The sequence below is a fragment of the Phaenicophaeus curvirostris genome, chromosome 7, assembly GCF_032191515.1.
Source record: "Phaenicophaeus curvirostris isolate KB17595 chromosome 7, BPBGC_Pcur_1.0, whole genome shotgun sequence".
NCBI lineage: Eukaryota > Metazoa > Chordata > Aves > Cuculiformes > Cuculidae > Phaenicophaeus > Phaenicophaeus curvirostris.
The window spans coordinates 39017746-39041023 of record NC_091398.1 but is presented as its reverse complement, the minus strand read 5'-3'; the positions used below and the strand labels follow the sequence as shown (position 1 = coordinate 39041023).

The 23278-nt window shown below is 37.9% G+C and overlaps 1 long non-coding RNA gene across 3 annotated transcripts in view; it reads left to right on the top strand.

The window, feature by feature from the left end:
* Positions 1-4306: 4306 nt before the first annotated feature.
* The window catches only part of LOC138722987 (uncharacterized), a 38618-nt gene continuing 19646 nt past the window's right edge, over positions 4307-23278 (top strand). The window contains exons 1-4 of one of the 3 annotated variants that reach the window (XR_011337793.1): positions 4307-4777; positions 9218-9363; positions 20370-20457; positions 22176-22260. This is a non-coding gene — a long non-coding RNA (uncharacterized lncRNA). Of the gene's footprint in view, positions 4778-8943; positions 9364-18785; positions 20458-22175; positions 22261-23278 lie in introns of those variants that run through there. The other 2 variants (XR_011337794.1, XR_011337792.1) reach the window with 2 other exon arrangements.

Here is a 23278-nt window from a genome sequence, read left to right as displayed (position 1 = left end):
TGAAGCAAGATGGGTCTGCAATGATTCTGAAAGATAGGTGGTGTCTTATGCTTTGTCAGTACTAACCTTCTGAGGAATGGGATGTCCTTCCATTGTTTTTTAGAATTGCCCATTTCTTGTAAAAACATTGCAGAATAATAACTGCTGGTGTTTTATTTATAAAAATGCTGGTGGAGGTATTTATTATAAATGAAATTAATTTTGAATTAGCTTCCTTTTCCGTTCATGACTGATTTTTGCAATGTTCTGTTCTTATTATTCACTCTATAATGTAGAAGGAGACAGCTTATGTCTCCTTTATTTCCCCTTGCCATTGTTTCTTCAAATCCTTCCAAGTAGGGATAGAATATTTAGGAGGGATTGCACTACTATTCTTGAGCCACCTATTCTCCTCCAGGATTTGTTTCTGAAGGTCTGAAGAAGGACTGGAAGAGCCTATGCATATTGTAGAGTCATGCAGGCTAGGTGAGGTAGAACAGGTTGGGTGAAGGTCTCCTACTGTGTATGTGCAGACTGGGTCATTTCCCAAAACATCTCAGATTGCTGTGCCAAACAATGGACATTCAACATCTCCATTCTCAATCTCTAACATGTAATAAAAGCATCACATTGAGTATGACCTTTGCAAAAGCAAAACTTATAAAGCCATCCAATATTACACCTACATAGAAAACCCTCACAGATTTCATTTCCACTGTATTAGAGCTGAGTTGTATGCAGTAGATGACACCCAGAGACATGGAAGACTATAAGCTAACATTAAGTGATAATGTGCAAACGATCTTTAATTACAATTTGCCAAATGCCTAGTGCCTATCCTATACAAGGTACTATTGAAATCAATACTATTGAAATGTGGGTTATTTCATTCCTGATTTTGGTCTTTCACTTTTTTCTTTGTTATTTGTTTGTTTGTTAACAAGTGTTTGCTAGTATTTAGTTAGTGGATACTGTTCCCAAGATTCAACTTATTTGTCTGACTTTATAAAAATGCAATTTTTTCTCTCTAATCTGGGAAAAGTAGCACTTGCTATTCGAATTAATCCTTGGATCTGAATACAAACCCATCTTCTGTTCTTGAACTATCCAGAAATCACTCCCAGCTACATAACCCAAAGGTTTTCATAATCTTAGTTATAAGTAATGTGCATGATAGAAGAGTAAAAATTAGGACTAATTGCCTACCATATTTCACCACAGGAACATAGGTAGTTTCAGAGAACATAAAAAAAATGCACCTTGAAACTAAGAACTGGCAACTTTTTGTTCTCTGATGAACAAAATCCAAATAAATTACCTTAAAGTAAATGAACAAAATAAAAAAAAAGGAAAAGAGCAAAACCCTACCTATTTGGTTTTAGATTGCCTACGGTCTGCAATTCTGTGTGCAAAGTTAGAATCCAGAGGGAATCTCAAGCCTCCATATACAAACTTTATAATGGAAATGCTGTCAAATTCTTAAGTACAGAAAGGCGACTGGCACAGCTATAACATGTTAAAAAAAATATGAAAATGCTCTGAACCCAGGGTGAAGGCTAGCTGTCTTGACACTGAACATAGAAAGGTAAATGATTGGAACTTTAATTACTTTGATCCGTCATGCCTTGTAGCTATATGTCAGCTAAGCCAACAAAACTGACACAGAACAAAGGCCATGACTGTTTCAACATCTTAACTCATTTCTTAGGGTTGATTAATAAGTCTGTTGAATGAAACATGTGATGAGAATTGAGAAAAACATCAAGTGTGTGTTTATACACGCCCACATCCCATGTTTATGATTTCTCTTCAGTGGATGTATTGGTTCAGACTCTGGAGCAGTAAGCAGTGGCATATCCAGTGTACGGCTGTTACCACAAGTATTGTGACTACGATGGAAGATACCTGAGCAATATACAGGTGGGACATTGTCCTTCTCTAGGTTATGTCTTTGTTTGTGTGAACCCACATACAGTAACCCCTGGAATAACTCTAATTCCTTGGTGTCTTATTAGCCTAAATTCCTACCCAACTGAATGTCCTTGACTACCCAGGGGTTTCCTTGATTTCAAGTGAAGACCTCCAAAGATGTAGTAAAGTCTGTGCTATGTTATAAAGTACACTTTTTCACAGGGATCATACTTCCTAGTCTAGAATTTTTTTTCCTTTCTAAATATCATCCTTTCTCTGAGTCCCTAACATCTCAGTTGCCTAGAGCAGGAGTCCAGTGGGACAGTTCATGTTTATGACTTGTACTTGGGTAATCTCCTTCATTCCTGAAGAACTCTCTGGCTTTGCCAGAATGAGGCAATTACGAACTTCTGACCCAAACCTGGATCTAAAGTTTTCACTTTAATTTCCTCTTTGCACACATTTTCGAGTTCAGTGCTGATTTTGGAGGTAATTAATGGCTATACTAGTATGCTTGATGTTAATAAACGTGGTTTCCAAAAATACAATCTAATTGACACACTTGTAGTGAGACAGAATTTAGCCCATATAGAAAAACATAAGGCAAATCACATAAAATGATGGCAACTGGTATATTGTGTGCATCTCAGATACAAAATAAAAATATTTAGAATCACAGAATGGTTTGAACTGGAAGGGACCTTAAAGGTCATCCAGTTCCAATCTGCATGCCATGGGCAGGGATACTTTCCACTAGGTTAGGGTGCTCATAGCCTCACCCAACATGGTCTTGAACACCTCCAGGGATGAAGCATCCACAGTTACATTTCCATTAAAAAATAAGTTTTATGGTGATTGCACTAAGAACCATATGAATAGCGAGGAAATGTGTGTGCTGCAGATGCATGGCCATGATGTTGTCTACCACAGTTCATGAGATCCTGTGGCATCCCACGTTCCAAATGCCAAATGGGGATCTGCAGTGCCAGGGTGGGCACTGAGACTCAGTCAGTCCTTTACATAAATCCTTTGCAGAAAAGAACTACCTAGTTTTCACATTTAAAGCGTACACTGAATTACGGAATCAACACTCAAGTTTAGATGGTTTTTCCTGTCTGCAATGATGCTTTTATTTGAAGCTAATTTTTAAAGAAAGTCCTTCAGATTGCAGTTGAAATAATCCAGACTGAATTTCTCACAACTCATTTGATGCTAGTTTCCAGTCAGCACATCTAGTTCAAGACCCCTCTCTTCCACCATTTGAAGCTCTGGAACATTAAACACTGTCTTGTGTTGTAGTTTGAATGTGAGATTACTTAAGTAGCAGAAATATCTCTCCAACATATCTGCTCTACAAAGAGAGCACAAGTTTGGATGCTGCCTGAAATGCTAATGTTTTACAGAAAATTATATAGAGGCATTCATTAACTAGCTATTTTTTCTTTTGTGCAATGTTTTACAGAATTTCATTCTAAACTCTAGTTCAGCAACTAAACCAGTGATTTCATTTGAAGAGAAGCACTAAAGAGCTGGCTTTTAAAACATTTAAATCTGATTTTGCATTTTAAAAGTATGCTAATCTTACGAGGGATCAAATTGCTAGAATATTTTTATGAAATCAGATATATTTTCTTAAAGTTTACAGAGTAAAGTAAAATTGGGTATAAATAGAAAGCAATCAATTAATTCTATTTTGCTAATTTACAGACTAAATTCTGTGTCCCATGAAAGTTAATACGAGCTCTTTGTACTGTGATTTAGATGCTGTTTAGATACAATCTCCTGAATTTGGCACTTCTTTACTATATGTCTTAGAGCAAAAACTTGTCTTATGGGGTTCTATAATTACTTTCAACATTTTTTTTTATAATGGCATGCATTTTTACAATACAGCATTATGGAATGGCGTGTATGTGCCTGTCTTTCAAACCAGTTTGATGTTTGAATGCATTATTACATTCAAGGCAGCCTACAATTACTCAGGCAAACAGGCAGTTAATTTGGTGTAAAATATAGGAAGTAAAATACCCACGAGTCCTTTACACAGGCTTCCTACCCAGTGAGTAATAGTGTAGCAACCCGATAGAAGGCAGGTGTTTTGCATTTAAATAGCCTCTGGTGGGGACATATGTAATAAAGGTATTTTTGTTACGCACAAGTGTAGTTGGAATTTGTCTATATTAAATGTGATCTCTGTGACCTACGCTAATTTTCATTTTCAGGCATTGTAGTATGTTAATCCAGATCATGCACTGCTAATATAATAGCTAATAAGTTACTAATATCATACACTGCTAATAACTGATATTGGCTGGGAATTTTTATACTGAACAAATAAATAAATAGGAACGAGATATACAACTTGTACAAGGTGGATGCTTGTACGATGAAGCAAAAAGGCCTGGGAATGGCACACGGCAGGGAAGATCAAGGAAATGCCAGATATATTCCCATTTGTGACACTGGCCTGCTGTCTGCCCTTGAGCAACTTACATCACGAGTCTTTATCTTGGTGTATGATCACAGGATGCAATACTTAGCTTCCTTGGAGAAGTGTTTAAAGACTGACAAATGAAAACCTACTATATAATACACTATCAAATGTAATTATTATTGAGTTACAGTCGCCGTTATTGAGTTATTAACTTGGCAAAAATGTGTCTAGAACAAAAAGGGCAGCAAGATAAAAGCAAATACAGATAATGTTTCTGTTCTTCCTTCTGTGTAGACATGGGGTGGAAAAGGAAACAAATCCTTCATGTGTTGTCTGAGCCCAGCAGGGAAGTAGAAATGCTCTCCAAAAAGAGAGAAAATAAATAAAAATGCAACCAAAAAAGGAATTAATCCTCCATATTTATTTAAGAACTCCTGAATGCTATTTAGATAGGTATGTTCTTTCCTGTGGGAAATGATTCAATTGAAATTAATGTTATATGATCTCTACAAATATTTTTTTCAGGTCTCTTGGCTTTTCTATAAGAAAATTGAACTTTCTAAGGCCTTTCTCCATAATATAATAAACCTATTCTTAGTTTCATGAATGTCTAGTAAGAAACGTTTTATCCACCTGTAAGAAAGATTGTTATTCAAACGCTGAAGAAAGCATTGCAAGATGTTGTGTATGGCTCTAGTAAGGCTCCCGTACAATGCAGACATTCCTCAGAACTACGTAGTGACTTCAAAGACAAGAAAGAGAAATGCAAGAGAAAATTCAAGAGAAAATGCAAAGAGCAGAAAGCGCTGGAAAAAAAAATCTACTGTAAATCCTGAGGACTTTAAAACACACCTATGGAAGTAAGACTGTATAACCGTGATATTTTTTCATTTTTGATGGCACAATAATGAGCATGAGAAACCTCATATCTTTAGACTGAAAGCACCTGTACTGATTTCTTTTGAAAATGGTGTAAAGATGTCTTGAAAGAAAGAAGTGGTTTCATGTATGTTGCTATAAATCATGCTATGGATTAGGTATTTTATTCCAAAATCTTCTTTGTGGCTCCAGCCTATGCTATGCCCCAACTTCGTAGGAGGAAGTGAAGAGTGATTCACATATGTTGAGTGTTTTTATTAAGAATTTATTTTGATTAAGGCTGAAACTGATTCCTCAAGCCAACTTTCTGTATAAAGAGAAAGCATTAACTGTAGGGGTAGAATTGATTAGTGAACATTCCTGTCTGGTAGCATAAGTAAAGACATCAAGGGAGGTGGAAAAGAAAGACATGAATCAGCAATCACAGAAGACAGGGCAAAAGAGACTGGGGAGGTCACCTAATGCATCCTTGCCTCAAGGTAAGATCAACAATACCTATGTCAGTCTTGACAGATGTTTGTTTAATTCTTTTTAAATGCCTGCAGTAATAGAGATTTCCTAACTTCCTTGGCATATTTTTTCAGTTGGTAACTATCCTGACAATCTAGAAGTTTTCCTCAACTTATTTTTTTTTCTCCTCTTCAGTTTAATTTCTCCTTATTCTCTCTGTAAGTACCAAGAACTCACGTCATTAACAGCACAGATACCGTTCGCTTTTTTTGAAGAACGCTACCATGTATTTCTTGGTGAAACATCTCCCTTCCTTGTCAGCCTTTCTCATTCTTTTTCCACTCAGAGTGAAAACAGAGGCTCTGAAAATCAAAATTTCTTCTTCTTCTAGGGATACCAAAAGTTCAGGTTTATCCCTCATCTTATTCATAATCTGGATGAAGCCATAAGAGATTTTGCAAAAGCACATTCTCACCTTTACCTTAAGAGATGACTTCTGATTGGGTACTGGTTGCGGTAAATAGTGATAAAACCTGAAAATCTGAGAGTTAATATGGTGTTGGAGTCCAAACTTGAGAAGTGTACAGTGGTATCAAAGGACCATGTCCTAACTTTTCCTCCCTCAGTGGTATCCTGTCTAGCTGGTGAGTGATTGCTGGGCTTCATCCTTGAAAAAAAAAAAAAAAGAAAAAAAGAAGAGAAAACCAAAACCAAGCAATTTCTAAGCAAGTGCAAATTCATAATAGGCTTCAGTTTCTGTACTTTTGCTGTCTTTTAAACAGCTGTATGTATATATTTCCTTTGCTGCCCTTTTCACTTTTGGCTTGACCTCTTGAAAACCATTTTTCCAAGAAGGCTAGTTTCTGTGGGAGCCAGAAAATCATTGCAGCTCAAAGAGAGATAAGGTAGGTAGGTAGATAGACAGACAGACAGATAAATAATATTTATCTATCTATCTATATAAAATTACCTATGAGGTTTAGCTAAAGATACTCATCATCGACTTTTTCACACTGAACTGCAGAAAACTGCAGCCAAAGATGACGGAGTAGAACATTCCACTTGTCTTAACTAACTCAGTTGCTGGAAACTCAGTTTCAGCTTCAGCAAGCAGTTGACTGCAAGTTATGCTGATATTAGTTTGTTCATTACTGTAAGCTGAAAACCAGTGATCATTGGCACAACTATTTTTCTAGCATCTACACAAATAACTTCCAGTATCTTTAGGTGTTTTAGTGAGGTGCAGTGGGCCACTGTAGAATGGATTACCCACATAATGTTGGAAAGATGCTTTTCTTAATATCTGTGAAATTCTATGCAAAAATAATCCATACTTAATGATTTAAAATAAAGGCAAGGAAGAAATATGTTATTTTCACTTTGCCATCCTCCTCTCTTTGTAAATCTGAAATATGCTAACTTGTTACGTCCTGGATTTTATCAAAACATCTGGAACTTCTAAAGCCTTGATTTGAGCTGCCAGTAACAAAGCAAATATTTACATTGTGTAATACAACTTACATCACCATACAGCAAGCTCAGCTGCCATGTTCCCTGCTGATCTGCTTGAACTTCATGTGTTCTGATTCCTAAACTGACCTTATTTGTGCATTTTAGCACTTTTTAGCGCACAAAATATTACTCAATGAAATGTATGATATTTCAAGAATCATCTTCTGATTCACCATGATAAATGCCAGTGGCCAGTTTGTCACCTCTATCTCCTGAAAGAAGTGGATTTGGTGGCCAAGTTTGCCGTTTCAAGTCATACAGACTAGAGGATTGTTGGCTAGGGCTGGGAAGTTTCCATAGACGCAGAGTGTTACATGCAAAGAAGAGGGCATCTGGCCAGGACTCCTGTCACATGGTATGTTCTTTAACAAGTTTTGAGATGTAATTAGTTGGCCAGTGACAAATACCAAAGTCCACCTCTCCCAGCCTGTAGCCCTCTTGTGGTAGAAAAATCTTGTGCATGAGTCATAATTGAACTTTGTCGTGATAGTAGAGGAATTCATGACTAAGACAACGTATCTTGAAAATGTCAAAAAGCAGATGGAGAAAATCCTGTCATCTTAGTCTATATTTTTCTGCTGTTCTTAATTTAAGCCTATCCCAACCTATATATTTATTCCACTCCATATAGAGGGTGGGTGGTTACTTTTCCTGAGGTGGTGACAGAACATTTGTAGAAGAACAAAGAGATCTTTCCTGGTCAATATGGCCCCAGATTCCTAATTCCTTACCCGTCTAAAGGCCTTTGCTAATTTGGGATACCAGGAGCCTGAGCAAGTATCATTTTTGCAGTTGAGATTTTTACAGGATAGATTTTCATCTTGTTTAGCAAAGTTGTTCTCCCCATCTCTGCAAGTTTCCTAAACTATCCTTCTTATATATAGTGCTCTGTCCTTTAGGTGTTAATGATGATCCAGTAACACCAGGCAAGTTCTAAATGGAAGTAATATTGCGCCTGGAAGAGAGACCTGGAAAATTCTGCTTCTTGGCGAATATTTTATAATACAGGCAAGAATGAAGTAATGAAGTGCTAAGAATTAATCTTTCTATCTCACCATCCATCCATCCATCCATCTGTTTATATATTTATTTGCACTTCACTCAGGGAAAATATGCAGAAAGAACCTAGTTAAAAACCTGGGATTAGGAAACTTTGGGAGGCTATGTCTTGTATCTTATATAAAAAGATAAAGGAGTTTTTATATAAAATTGTGGCATTCTTATGAAGGACTAGGGTGCCTAATATACATATTTTGCTTCCCACAACGATTTTTTCCTTTATTTTTCATTGCAAATAGTTTATGTGGGTTTACGTATTGGCATGTCAAGTCAAATCATACCCCTTTACAGACCTCATTATGTTTCCTCTTCAGTTTTACATGAGAAGTTTAAATATTCAGCTGTACATATTATCGTGAAAATATTAACCATTAGAAATGACTGTGGGTCTATATGTTGCCAAAGGTGGAAATAATACTGCTATGGGTGGCATGGAGCTGACAAGGTACAGATAATAAAGGTGATAAATTTCACTTAAAAAGGAAAACATTTTGTAAGGTGACATATTTCTGCAAATGCTACAAATTAACGATGGCAAGTTTCACAGACAAAAGAAAGTACTTTGAAGTAATTTCACCCAAACTGCAATAGATTACCAGTTATCTTTAGTTTACAAGACTACTTTATGAAGGGGAAAGTCCTATCTAATCACGCCAAGGTCCCAGGACACTGTGCAGTCCACTTTGACGTATTTACTACCAAGAGATACCAACCATTTCCAGAATACAAATCTCTTACTTACAGGGCACCAACCCCCATAATACTTCCTAAACAACCCATAAATAATTCTCATGTGAAAAGTTATGGGCAAAACTGACCCTGATGGAAATTTCAGCTGTAGAAATTCTGCTGCAAGAAAACTTTGGTGGCTTTCAAGGGAGAATATTTTATAAGGCTCGTTCAGCACGAAAGACAGCCAAGGGTGTGCTCGGGGTGAGGACTGTGTAGGACAACCAGTAAGAGAACAACTAACAGTGATTCTCACCATTTCAGCTCCCGAGGAATTCACTAACCGCTAGATGACCCCTACATGCACTGGGATGCACCAGACTGGGAAGAAGAAATCTCAGCTGCCACATCCTCCGACATTCTCGTGGGACACAATAGATCTTCTTCATGGAGACAGGAGCAATTTTCAGGTCATCATGCCGAATCCAGATTTTTTTTTGCTGCCTTATCAGATTTTAATTAAGGCATAAATAAGGCTCTTCTGCCGTGTTTTCCGGAATGACTGTTTTTATTGGGCATTTAAAACTTTATTTACATGACTACATTGCTGACCTGTAACTTAGCCCTAGACCTGGAGGACAATTGAATTGATTTTCAGCTAATTGCTTCTATGTAATTGGTAGTGTTTTATTTCTAAAATGCCAAAATGTTTCGTCATTCTTCTTGCAATTTTTTAATGCAATGAAGTTATGCAGAAAGTAATGATTCTTCATTCTTAAAAATGACTAAATTTTACCTTCAGGATCATTACACAGAAAAATCCCCATTTTCACTTTCTTTGGCATTAGTCTTTTCCCATCCCTGACAGAAATCTTGATACTGTAACAGTTTTTCCCCCTGGAAAACATACACCTACTCTTTCTCTTTCAAATATCATGCTATTTTGGGACATATCTTCATTTGAATCTAATTATTCACTAGTATAAGATACATTCTATGAGAAAATAAAAAGAATCTAAATAATTTTATAGAAAAGCGATAATATATTTTAGCTTTAACAATTTTTCCTAACTCACTTACGAAAGGCAAATATCCAAATAACCAGTGATATACAATGTGTGTATACCATGTTCTATATCTTGCTTTTCTCCTGTTACAGATTAGGCCTTTTTTGGTGAAATCATAAAGCACAGGCTGCAAGAATTCTGAATTCAGCAAAATTTCTTTTCAAGGTATGATTTCCATTAATTAACTTATTTTGGCTTTTCACCTGTTTTTCCTGAAATAATCTGGTTTTTAAAATATTAGTCATATTTTTCCCCATAAAAATTATTCTCTTATTAGTGTAGCATGTTTTACATGTTCAAGATTTTTTTTATTAAAAAAAATGCTAAAATCATTTCTGAAAGAATAGTTGAAAATTGTACTTATTTGGTGATATCAGTCTTTCTGTTGGTGTTTTTATTTTCCTACTACCATCTTACTTATTTTCACTTAATATTAGTCAAGCGCATAACACAGAAGAGAGGGGAGAAGAAATATTTTTGGCTGAAGACATCGGAGTAAATCACAGCTCTTGTGAGAATATGTCATGAATATCTATGTAGAACAGACAGGACTTAGATTTTATGAGAAAGAGATAGAGAGAAAAGTGCAAGGACTCAATTTATCTACATCTGAATGATAAAGAACTGACTGAACCCTTCTGGTATTGATATCTATGCTTTTAGAGAGAGTATTTTTGAATTTTTAAGATAGTATTTTGGTCACTAAACCATTTATAATTCATAAGGTCAGAAGGAACCATTGCAGTGATATAGTTTGACCTATTCAGTACAGACTATAAGGCTCCCTAAATTATTTCCCACTCAAAAAAAAAAAAAAGTGTATATATTTTAGAAACATAACTTACTTTAACTTGAACATGTGTTGATGGAGAACCCACAAATCTGGTAAGCCATTACAAGATTTTGGTTCTTTGACTCTTAAAAAAACACCTACGCTTTTACCTTATTCACCTAATGCTGTCTGGAACTTCAGTCCAGTGTTTTTTATCTTACCTTTCTTGGTTACTGAAGCATCAATTATGAATATCCTATTAGTTTTGTAAACACCTGTGGACTGATTGAACTACACCAAATTTTCTTTTTGATAAACTCACAGACTGTACACAGAAGGCAGTTCCTATTCCTTCGGTTCCCATGGCTCTTCCAACTTTTTCCTACCCAAGTAATTATTTTTATTTCTCTGTTGATATCAGCAGTACCAAAGATATTTGCAGTCCTTTGTAAGTTCTATTAATTAAAAGCAAGACAAGAAATTATAACTGTTCAGAGAGTACTAAGCACTGTTATGAATATGGCATTCACTGTAACGTAAGAGTGGTGCTTGCCATAGCAGTTTCCTAAGAGTTTACATCTTAATGTTTACATAAAATCATAGAATACAATGATAGAAGTGTTTGAGTTGGAAGGGATCTTAAAGATCATCTAATTCCAACCTCCCTGCCATGGGCAGGGACACCTCCCTCCCATCAGGCTGCCCAAGGCCCCATCCAACCTTGCCTTGAACACCTCCAGGGATGGAGCAACGCTTCCAGGGATAACATAACACTTTCAGCTTGAGAAGTCTGGTGTGGTGACTGATATAGCACACTCTTCAGGAACTGGTAAATAAAGATATGTTAATTAGTCACTCAACTCTGTCCTATAGAGGCTTCTCTTCTTCCCTTTTGATGGGGGATAGAGGCTCCTCCTCCCTATCCCCCATTTGGTGGGAATGAGAACATATAACACACATTTAGTTTAGGTGCCTGCAATACATTTATTTGTAGGTCGTACCCATTCAAACCTCCCTTGCCAACTGCACAAATGGCTAACTTTTTGAGGAAATAGTTCAGATTTTCCTTATCAGTGCTGGGAAACAACATCCTTTTTTTTTTTCCCAAGGGCAGAGAATGAGGACTGTGAGACCTCCACCCTGTTTACAGTGCTCTATAAAGGGGCAGGGAGGGGGGGGACACTGTTTTCATGAGCTGAAAGTCTCTGAAAACTGAAAGAACAGAGCAGCTGAGACGCTATCACCATCCCAGATACCTCACTAAGCTGGATAATTTGTCCATCACAAGACAAGTCCGACTTAGGGAGAGGATTAGTGTAGCTAATGCTATAGACAGTACTCACTGAAACCTCTTCTGTGTAATCACTATATTGTTTTTTCTCTTTCTGAAGCAAGGTACTGGAAAGGTCCAGCTCTGCGCTGTCTTCACAGACCTTCCTGATGGTCTGTGCCTCACCAGATTGCGGAGTAGCTGGACACATCTTAAAAAACACACTCACAAAAGTAAACAACACCCTTTCCCAAATGTCTTCGCTTTTTAGGGAAAGAGTGCAAATAATAGTCAATACCACAGGGATTTAATATCTTTTTCTGTAATGATTTCTCTGGGAAAGGAGACTTATTTCACTGTGGCATCATACTTGAAAGATATTTGCCTACTTAATTCATCTGTCCAGTAAACTTACGGGTCAGTGCTGCAGTGGGAAGGCTCTCTTGCCTTCTCAGTGTTCAAGAAAGCATCCTACTCTTTATGTCAGAGATTTTTGCCTTATTATGCACAAGATAACTCTGGCACATTATTCGTGTTATCTGGTTTCCAGCAATGTGTCCATCATTGTAGTGGCTCAAAAGCTCCTTTCCCACTGTACCAGGGAGAAAACTTGCAGGTGTAAGAAAACAGATGTATATATCTGTATGTACACTGCTGATGCTCAGCTCTTGTGCTTTTCAAAACCACCTTGAGTTAATAGTACACTATACATAACAGCTCATTCTTATTCTGTATGAGTGAGTCTTTGTTCCTTGAATTTGCCATGGGCATTCTGGTGTTTCAACTTTATCTCTGACATATCACTAAGATCATGTTCTTTTGCTGCCAGGTTTAAAAAAAAAAACAACCCACAAACCAAAAGCAGAAAAAACCTTGACATATGTAACCCCCTCATCCACTTTAAGATACGCATGTGAATTATGTTTTTGTTGTTCTTCAAGAGTTCTGCCAGTTCTAGACCTGTAATGTTTTAGTATTGTTCATTTAATTGTTTTATGTAAACTAGTGCATACTCTTAACTTTTTTACTAAAACAATAGGAAATAGGTTGATTTTACACCAGTTCCTGGATGCTACCTAATGTTCATAGTTTTCTGCTTAGATTTCCCCTGCATTCTTTTGAATCTCTTTGAAGTGAGTGGAATGGTTTTAATGTTGACCCAAACTGAATTGGTTACAGGAGATAAGAAAAATATTTTAATATGAATAGTGCATAGGCAGAGATGATAAAGACAATTTCAGGCATAAAGAAAAGGCACAAGGAAACTGAAATCAAGCAATTTCTGCTTGGGTTTTGTAGATGACTGATTTCACATGCTTTTCAGCATAGGGATATGGATGTTCATGAAAACTTGATCAAGAGCCATATCCAAAAGAGCATTTGCATATCTGAAATGGAGTGTACAAAGATTTTAAAGGCCTACATCCAAGATTGTCATCCAAAACGTCCTTTGTTCAGATATACTTAAGCCTGAAAGCACCACTGAACTTCAGCGCTGCTTTATGGGGGGAAAACGAGTTAGCTGTGAGAAGCTGACAGCCCAGTCTCAGTCAGCTGTAGGGATGGGTGTCGTGTACCTTCTATCACTGCCAACGGGGTAAGAGTCATGTCAGTCTCAGGAGTACGTCTGTGCCTGCTACTTGTCACACAGAATGGCTCATAATTAGCATGGTAGAAAATCATTACATAAATGAGACAATATGTGTGTTACTTACTGTCATGAAGAACTGCATAAAATGGTAAGGAAGCTTGAAAATGTATTTTTATATTATACTTGATGCCTGTATTAACACTTTAAAAGGCTGTATTCAATAATTTTTGGTGATGTTGAGTAAAGGCAAGTAGAGCAGACTGCAGAAGAGAAGGGGTGTGTATATACCCAGTTCAGACTAAGTACTCAGTTGTCTCAGGAAGCAGTGGAGTGGATAGGATATGTTCAATAAAACATTTGTGTGAGTGTAGGAGATATGGAATTAAAGTGCTAGTGGATTCAGATTAGATTTGAATAAGCTGCTGTTATGAGAAAAAATGCTTAAAGGAACATATAAACTGCCCAGTGTCAGATTATGTAGTCTAGAAGTTAGTTTTCAGGCTGACTGTATTTAATAATTTCACTGGTGCTTTGAATGAAGATTGAGTGAGACACAGTTCCTATTTGTAACTGATTTTGGTTTAATGTTAACAGCAAACCGTGGAGGGTGGGGTTTTTTTTGTGAAGGTTTTCTAAATATTCCTGACCTTAGAGAAGTCCATAAGCCATTTGGCTTTACCCCGTGCTAGGACATCCCATGGCAGCAGGCACACCAAAGCATTCCAGTGTCCATTTCCCTGTGGAAAGTGGACTTCAGCTGTTGATTTTCTGCATGGATTTTCCAAGTCATACTACATGCAGCGTTTCGTTGCAGCAGATCTAGGAAGAACATATCTGGACAGGTCAACAGGATTACCTGTTGGTTCCCACTTTCCGTGTTTCCTGTTGTAGAAAAGCCCCTGCTGTCAGGAGGCCTTACACCAACTCTTCGATTTGGAGTATCTCCTGCACTTGCTGCCTGCATATGGGGGACAGCAAACATAAAACTTATCTACAAGAACCCACAAATTTCTTTTACTTGGACTTAAAACTTGCTCCTTTGCCACAGAGACAAGTAACGTTGGTTCTTCAGTCTCTAAAGTAGCAAATCTTCAGCAATTCCTTTCTGTTTGACTGCTTTGCTCTGTCCCAGTATAACCAAGAGGTAAAGTCACTTATGAATTTAAAATGGGGCCACACTTGGTTTTTCTTTTTCCTTTTTTTGTCCATGCAATCTCTTTCTTATCAGTTAGAGTTTGAGTCTAGAAAAATATTTTATATACAGTCAAGACTGCCACCAGTTTTAACGTTCCTGTTTCTCAAAATGGAGAATTAAAACGAGGAAAAGCTACATAGCAACATTAACGATTTCTACCAGAACTGTACATACAGCTGTGCACACATCTAGGTTAGATGATGCCTTGTCTACCATCTCACAACTCTTGACAGCACTTCATACTTGTTTTTTTAGTGGAAATTTTGAAAAATGTGTGATGTTTAGTATCTGTGCATGTTCTGCCTCTGCTGCTAAGTCGTTATTGTCTCATCTCTCAGAAAACATACCATCCAATTTTAGAATCAGGCTTTGTATCCATTGTTCAAAAGAAGGATAGACAGTTATGATTGCATTTTGTGTTATAAACAGCAAGCTCGCTATAGAAATGGCTGGACTTATTACGCTGAAAAAACCCTCTACGCTGAGGGCACTGTTTGCATGAAAAGCCTTCTGTACGTAATGGGAAAGTTTCTACAATTGAGAACTGCACAGTAGTAGTAGTTAGGGCTTTATTACTTAGTTCTAATTTGTATTGATGGCCTAAAAAAAGTAGCATGCTTTGCAGTTCTATGAAAGAAAAGATTATAAATGGAGATTAATTATAATTTTGCTAGCTCAGTACTTGTAAAACTAAAGCAATTTATATTCTTTCTCTTAATGATCTCCATTCCTGATTGCAGTAATGTAATCTAATTGTGATTATGATAGTATCTGAATCATGTGGGCCTCTATGTGATTGGAACTACTCTTTGCATTAAAAAGTAATTTTGGAGTAATGATGAAAAGTTACTGTGGAAAATTGGCAAGTAATATATTTTACTCTGTATCTTAAGTTTCTGCTTTCATTTTTGATTATATCTTATAGCAAGGGTAAGTATGATACTATATCAAGGATTTATGACATCAAAGACTTATCAATGATAACTATGAGTATCAAGGATAAGCATGATATTATTGGAATAACACAGATATGGTTGAAGCAAGAAATTGAGGTTTTGAGATACTAGTCTGGGGTTTGTGGAGAGAAAGGGTAGATGGAGGAGGAGTCGTATCAGTATTCCTGGGAGATGAGTGTCTTCAGAGAGAAATGCCGCAAGTATTTTGGCTGACATAGCAATGTCAATTCTGATAAAAGTTAAGCACAATAAAGGTAGTCAGGTGGCTTCCTGAATGATTCTTTGAACTTGTAGGTCTTTTCTTACAGATGAGAGAGGCCTTCAAGACTGCCAGAACGTTGATAAATATAGCTTTTAATTACGCCGTTATTGACTGCAATAAGGTAAAATTAGGCAAGGAATACTGACGTCTCTAAAGCTAAAGTAGGATTGCCTCTAGTTTCTTGTGTGCTTTATTGAATTGTCTTTCAGAAACTATTTGAATTAGTTCAAGGATTTGAGCCAAGGGTAATAAAGGGTGTTGAAGTGGAGATGTATGAAAGATCCAGTGATCTCAACATCATTTGATTTAAAATATTTGTTGATGAGTAAAAAGCAGTGTAAGCCTTATGGTGGGCTGACTTTGAGGGAATGCAAAGTGCGCTAAGGAATTTTGATCAGGATGTATTATAATGTATGGTAAATCTACTGAAGGAAATTGGAATGTATTTCAGAAACAGTTGGAGGACATTTGAAATTCATCCTGGTTTAAGTCTAAAGAAGGATAAAGGTAACAATGCCCAAAGTGGCTAAGTAGGGTTTTATAGTAAAGAGTAAGATAAGCAATAAGCACAAGGTGTTGAAAAAAATATACAAAATCTGGTAAGGTGCAGCAGTTGAAAAGCTATATAAAATAAGCAGAAGCAAACTGAAATGCTAATTAGAAAAATAAAAAGGAGAGACTAGACGTTAACTGCAGAAAAAGTATTGAGATGACAATAATATCTTGTGAATATATTCCAGAAAATTTAAAGAAAAAATAGATCCACAAATCATGATAGCGTGGACAAAGACACAATGGATTTGTTTAGCAGCTTTTATTTTTGTGTGTGAATACACAGAGGCAGATGGATGGATGGATGGGCAGATGGAGAGCTGTTGAACAAAGGAGGAGTATTTTGCTTTATATTGCAACATGTGCATCCTCACCTGAAGAACCAACAAATGTGACAGATATCACAATATTTGTTTCAAAATCATTTAACGTGACCTGACTGGCAATAGAAGATGCAAAAATTCAATCTGGTTTCAAAGAGTCAATGAAACTTTAAAGGAAAACAGACCTATTGACAGCATTCGTTATGGCCAATACCCAAAAAACCTGACAGGATAGTCCGTAACTCCAAAGGGAAAGCGAGGGCAGAAAGGGGAGTGTAGCAAGCGTGGATATATCTCAAGTATCTGAGGTAGCTTCGTTAATCTCATAACTTTTGAGCCTTCTATTTTATATTTTGGACTGTACTTGGGGCAGGGCTGTTGCCACCACCAGTGTCCTTTCTAGCCCTAAGTCATCAGAGTCAAGGCACTGAGGTCTGGCTCCAGCAGTGTCTCCTGGCACGGGATGGGCTGCAGGTCCCTTCCCTACAGCATTGCATACAATTAAATATATATATATATATGTCTATTTAAATATTACTTATAGCAAGCAGTAAACCTTCATTGTTGCTTTTTGCTTCCAGATGGAGTTCCAGCGCTAAAAGAGAGTTAAAAAAGAGCTCAGGTCTCTCATGATTTTTGTTTCATACTTGCAATTTCTCCTAGCTGTTGTTTGCCTCTCTAATGGTTTGCACAGCAAAGTTAGGGCTAACCTGCAGCGTTAACTTGGCTAGCAATAATAAATCCACACAAGAATCGTTTTCTTCAGAATGTTTATTTCTTTACAGAAGCGTTTTTTTTTAATAGCGAGTATTATTGTGAATTCCCCTAAGATGCAGTGATTTTTGCTCCCCCTGCTGTCACTACAGCAGCAAATTAACCCATCGTTTTGCCCACTGTGAATCCGTATTGATAATGTTGATGCATAGGGTATTTTTTGTTGAAAACAAACGCAGCAAAGAGAGGAGGAAGCCGTACAGCATTTTAAAAAAAAAAGCCAACCCAGGGAATATTCCATATTTTAGACCCTGATGGCAGTACGTGCTGAGTGAAAAGTCAACAAAAATTGATCAGGGGAAAGCTTATTTGCTCTTCTGAAAGACTACTCCAATAAGAGAGTATTACCAAAAAAATAAATAAGGGGTTATATTACCAACCCTCTTTGTGTCTTAGAATGCTTAAATGTATGCCTTGGAATAGCTCAGAATTACTGCACTGAAATCATTGCTTTAGACTGAGCTGCTTTTGGAAGTGTTTCTGTGACAAGCTTTTCTTTGCTTTCTAGTGACCTAATCTGCTGACAGCTCTTTCCTTCAAAATTAATTCTATTTACCTGGTTGGGTTCTGAAATGCTCACAGAGACTTCTGCAAAGCTGAGTGATGATACCGTGGTGGGGAGGTGCAGCCTCTGCCTCTGTGCTTTTGAGCAGTGCCAAGGCTGCCTCTGGGAACCAAATCTTTGGGAGCTGAAGCCTTATTTTGCAAAAGGGTTTCCATTTACTTCGGGTAGCCCTCCTGCTTTTAGATACCTTTTGCTGCAACTCTATGTTAGTGGCTATGAAGAGAATGGAATATCTAACTGAAATATACTCCCTTCTCTTTTTGCATACCAACAGCTGACAATCTTCCCTTTATTCTCTTTGCATCGTAACTTTGCTTGCCAGTGAATAACTCTCCACTGACTTTTGAACGCTTATGGGATGTTGCAGTGAATTATTTGCAGCAGAAGCCGTGGGTGGAAATGCTACCTGGGTGCAGAGCATCACCAGGGTGTGTAGGAGACTGTATCTTCTCGTGCCGTGTGGAGACGAGCATCACTGCTTGCAAGGGGCACCCCAATCTTGCTGGACGCTGCTATTCTGTTTAATATCCCTGCTTCTTATATATATATATAACAAAAAAAAAGGGATAAACGAGGCTAAAGGGCTTCCAAGAGGAGGCAGGATGGTTTCTCCGGCGGAGGGCCAGTTTCTCAGCAACGCGCCCTCCCGAGGCGTCAGGAGTTGGGGGCCCTTTGCCCCCGCGAAGGAAGTTCCTCGGGTGCCTGTTAGACATTGAGGGCTTTGTGAGGGGCTGCGGGGCCGGCTGTCAGCCCACTCCCTTAAGGGAACTTGACAGATCTTAAAAAAAAAATCAATTTTAAGCTCACATGCCCCAGTGGGTGCCAAAGCCACTTCAGAGAGGCTGAGAGATGGCTGAGTCGACAGGATTTGACTTCCAGAGGTAGAAAGGTGACAAACTCCATCATGAGAAAGGGGCAGCTGAGGGCCTCCGAGGCCGAACCTGCTCCCTGGATCCGGGGCCCGGCGTTGTATTGAACCTATTTATCTCTTTCATGGGCCCAAGGTACCACGGGGAAAGAAAAGTTGTTCAAAAAAACGCTGGCAGAATTCAAGGGTGTAAATGATGAATTACTTTTCATCAGCTGAAAGGAAACATACTCCGGAACAATACTGAAAGGGAGCAGGAGCATCTGACCTCCTGCTTCAGAGCAGCCAATATCTTCATTCAAGAAGACAACCATGAAATTACACAGAAAATGGGATTGTCATGAACAGCCCCTTGAAATCTCAGTATACAGTCATTACTGCATGGGAAAAAGCCTTCATCCACACATCATAACTTGTAACAGACAAGGAGGGGGGGAAAAACCTCACCCTCAAAACGGGCCTTGGAGTTACCAGTAGGAATGTAGAAAATATTTGTTGATTCAAACTTTTCCCCTCTAGTCTCCCATATCATTGTAAACAGACATAACAATGTTCTAATTCCATAGTAATACTGGCTTTCTAGCCCCAGACAGCTCGTCAGAGCTGTTTTGTAAATCAAAAGAAAGGAAGAGAGGAGAGCCAATCTATCGCTTTATTTATATTATCTGTCTTTGGTGAATGATTTATCATTTAAGGGCTTCGAGAACAGAATCCAGAAACTGTTGTCCAATTAGTGCTGCCTCCCTAAATCACATACTATATATACTCGTAATTATCAGAATTACAAAACGTCAGAGTTTCATATTCAGTGTAGCAACTTATTTTCTGCATTTACCTGGCAAAGTTTATATTTATCCAAATTAGGCAGTGAATAGAAAGCAAACAAGAGGCTGCTGGTTTATTTGAGAATGAAGCCAATCACAGAGAAGAAGAAGCCAGGAATATGAGGATAAAAATAACACATTTAACTGTTTATTTCTTTATTCTTACAGATTTCTGCATGGACGTTAATTAATCTAGCCCAGAGCTAGTGGGCATAGAGGGTTTTTTTTCTTCCTTTTTCATTTTTTTAATTCCTCATTAGGCTGTTTTTTCCTTAGCTCTCATGGTTTTAATGACTAGTCCCATTAAATAGGTCAATGGGCTTCTTTTATTTCAGATTTTATATAGACTCATATTCCACTGAATCTTAAACACTGATCACCCGAAGTCTTTCTAGGCATATTTCTTCCTTCCTGCAGATAAAGATGTATTTCTTTCTCTTTCCCCTATTCTCCACAGCAGCTGACCTTTCTTTGCAACGTACCTGGGGAAAGCTCTGGAATGCTGGCATCAGTCTGGGTCAGTCATGTGCAAAAATACCTCCCAGGTAAGTGCTTGGCCGAGATTTGCAACTTGTGGGTGGCAGCAAGGAGGAGGAAGAGGAGCTAAAGCATTCTGCGTGCTCTTATAGTACCTTCCCTTCCTTTTTTCTCTCTGACTGGTAACACTGGTGGCAAGACTCGGGGGTGATGTGTATGACCAACCCATACAGTTGGCTACTTGGGCAGCCAATGTGAGGAGCACAGGAGTCTGACTTGAGCGCAAGTGGTGCACAAAAAGGCTGTGACCTGAGAAGCAGGACCTCAGGGGCATCTCCCATGTTCCTCACTCCTGTAGGAGGGCCATGGCAGAGCCTCCTCTCTTTGCAGAGCACAGGGACTCAAAACAAAAGAGAATCATGAAGGAAAGTTGCCTTGTAAGGAAGTAAAAATGGTTATTTACCTAGGAAAAAGAACAAAATAGAAAAATCTTGGCTTTGTGTAAGAACAAACAAAAAAAAAGAGGAAAATGTGCTTCAAGCTAATGAAATTAATATAATGTCAGGAGTGAGAATGTGTTGATAGTGACTTTTCCTGATGGTCAGTCTAAATTGTAACTTTATGATCCAGTATTGCATATGAGATGCTCCCACTTCCATGTCCACTTTTTGAGTAGGAAAATGCAGGAGGACAGTGTTTCCTAATTGCTTCTGCAGTCTCATACTATGAATTACTGTGTGCACATGGTTTGGAAACAGTCACTTTTTCTAGGTGGTGTGGATACTTTGGGACATGTTGTACCTTGCTCTTCTGGCCAACAGTCTACATGGATTACCTTCACCTCAGACACAAGGTCAATGCCACAGATTTCTCTATAGCATAGCAGTGGCTTTTAGTAAATAATTCACATTCAGGAGAGAGAAGCAATGCTCTTGACTTCTCTAAATGCTTTCCAGCCCACCTGAGTTGCTGCACCACAAGCATGTTGTTCCAGCAAACACCATATGCTTGGACTTGATTCTCATCCTCTTCTCCAAGGCTTTATCAGATCCGTGAAACATATTTTTTCAGGTAGTCTTTTAGTAAACTGGAATATTGTCGTGCCAAATCATGCTACACAAAATATTAATGTGTCAGGAAAAAATGTGGCAGGAAGGTGTGTGCAGACTGAGAAAAATTCTGGTTTTCATTGGTTGCCATAGGTAGAGACACAGCATTGCAGTGCAATGTACAGTAAATTAGGTGACTGTTAACTCTTTGAAGATTCAAATTCAGACACCCCTTCAGGTACAGTTTGAAGTGTGTTATTTTAAGTGCAAACTGGGCTAAAAATAATCTAAGTCTTAACTCAAACCTCCTAAGTCTGTACTCAAGATCTCTAAATTGGGAATGATCAGCCCATACAAGTTGTGAATCCCAGTCTAGAGTTGCCTACATGTTTCCGCTGCCCCTGAAAGGAGCCCATGGAGACTTTCCTCCCCAGCTCAGTGCCTCAAGCAAAAGGAGATGATTCTTACCATCTAGCTGCAATTTGTAGAATAATTAGGTCCTTGACTGTGACAACCTTTAGCCTGTCAGCAGTCATGGTTTAGCTCATAGTTAAAATGCCAGTGGCAACTACAATGCAGCTATTCTAAATATATCCATATTTTAACTAGATGAGGTGATATGTGGGTTTGCAGTGATTTGTTTAGATATACAGGGTAGTGTGAAAGGACTCTTTAAGCTGGACTTGAGTCCATTTTATTGCCTGAAAGGTGATTTTGATTGTCTTTTCCTCCTTTAGAGTTGAACAGTGATGAGGGCAGTGATATTGTGATGGGAAAGCAGGGTACCCCTTAAGTATAACCAAAGGGTGGCAGCGGGGTATGGTGAATACGAACTTGTCACATGCTCTATTCTACAGCAAAGGATGCTTTTTGTTCAGATTTAACAGATTAGGCGAGTGTAGCTAGTGAAGCTATTTGACCACTGAGTGATCTTAAATGCTCCAACAAACTGAACTCAAACTACACAAGTCCTCTGCAGCTGAAATTTAAAGTTTTATTAAATATGCAGCTTTGTTGTAACCTGTATATCTTTCAGCACACTGTTAAAGAGATGTCATTATCCTAATTATAATTAAGTCACTTGAAATAAATTTGGAGATAGTAGAGAGTGTAAAAATATCTAAACAGGGAGCTGGCCCATTGATTTTTATGGCTAAGTTACCACCTTATGTATAAATGATTCTCAGATGCCACAACTGATAAACAATACCTTTAACTGAGCAGTCAAAATGCTGCTATTAAAGCAGAAAACTAATTGAAAAAAGACCCTCACTAATGTAAATAATTCTGTTTTTAAGCAGAGTGCCTTGTACCATTGCACCATGTAAGACAGTCTAAAGGTAGATTGAACTTCTGGCATATGGATCAGTGTAATAGAAGAGAGATTTCCTTCTCATTGAGAAATGCTCAGTTGTTCCTTCTAGGGCAGGGAATTTTCTATCCAGATCAGAATTTCTAAAGTATTAAGCACCAGAGAGGCAATTAATGGGATTTTCAAAAGTGTCTGGGCACTGGATGCCAATCAAGTTTCTAGGTGATTTTTGAAAATGATGTCTAGAACCCATCTGCATCCTTTGGCACCCAGATACCTTCAAAATGTCGGGCTTTGGTGTCTGCTTTGATTCGTGATGGATACAGTCTGTAGCACAACTAATTGTGACTGACAACACAAAAAGACAGGTGCAAAATTGAAGCACAGGTCTAAAGACTTGCTCCTATGTAGCTGATGGACATTTAGTATATTTTTAATGTTTCATTTTCACTGGCTCCTTAATTAAATAAAAATATTTTAGATAGAGCAGCAGAAATCAACTTCTTTGACTGATATGAATCCTGTTTA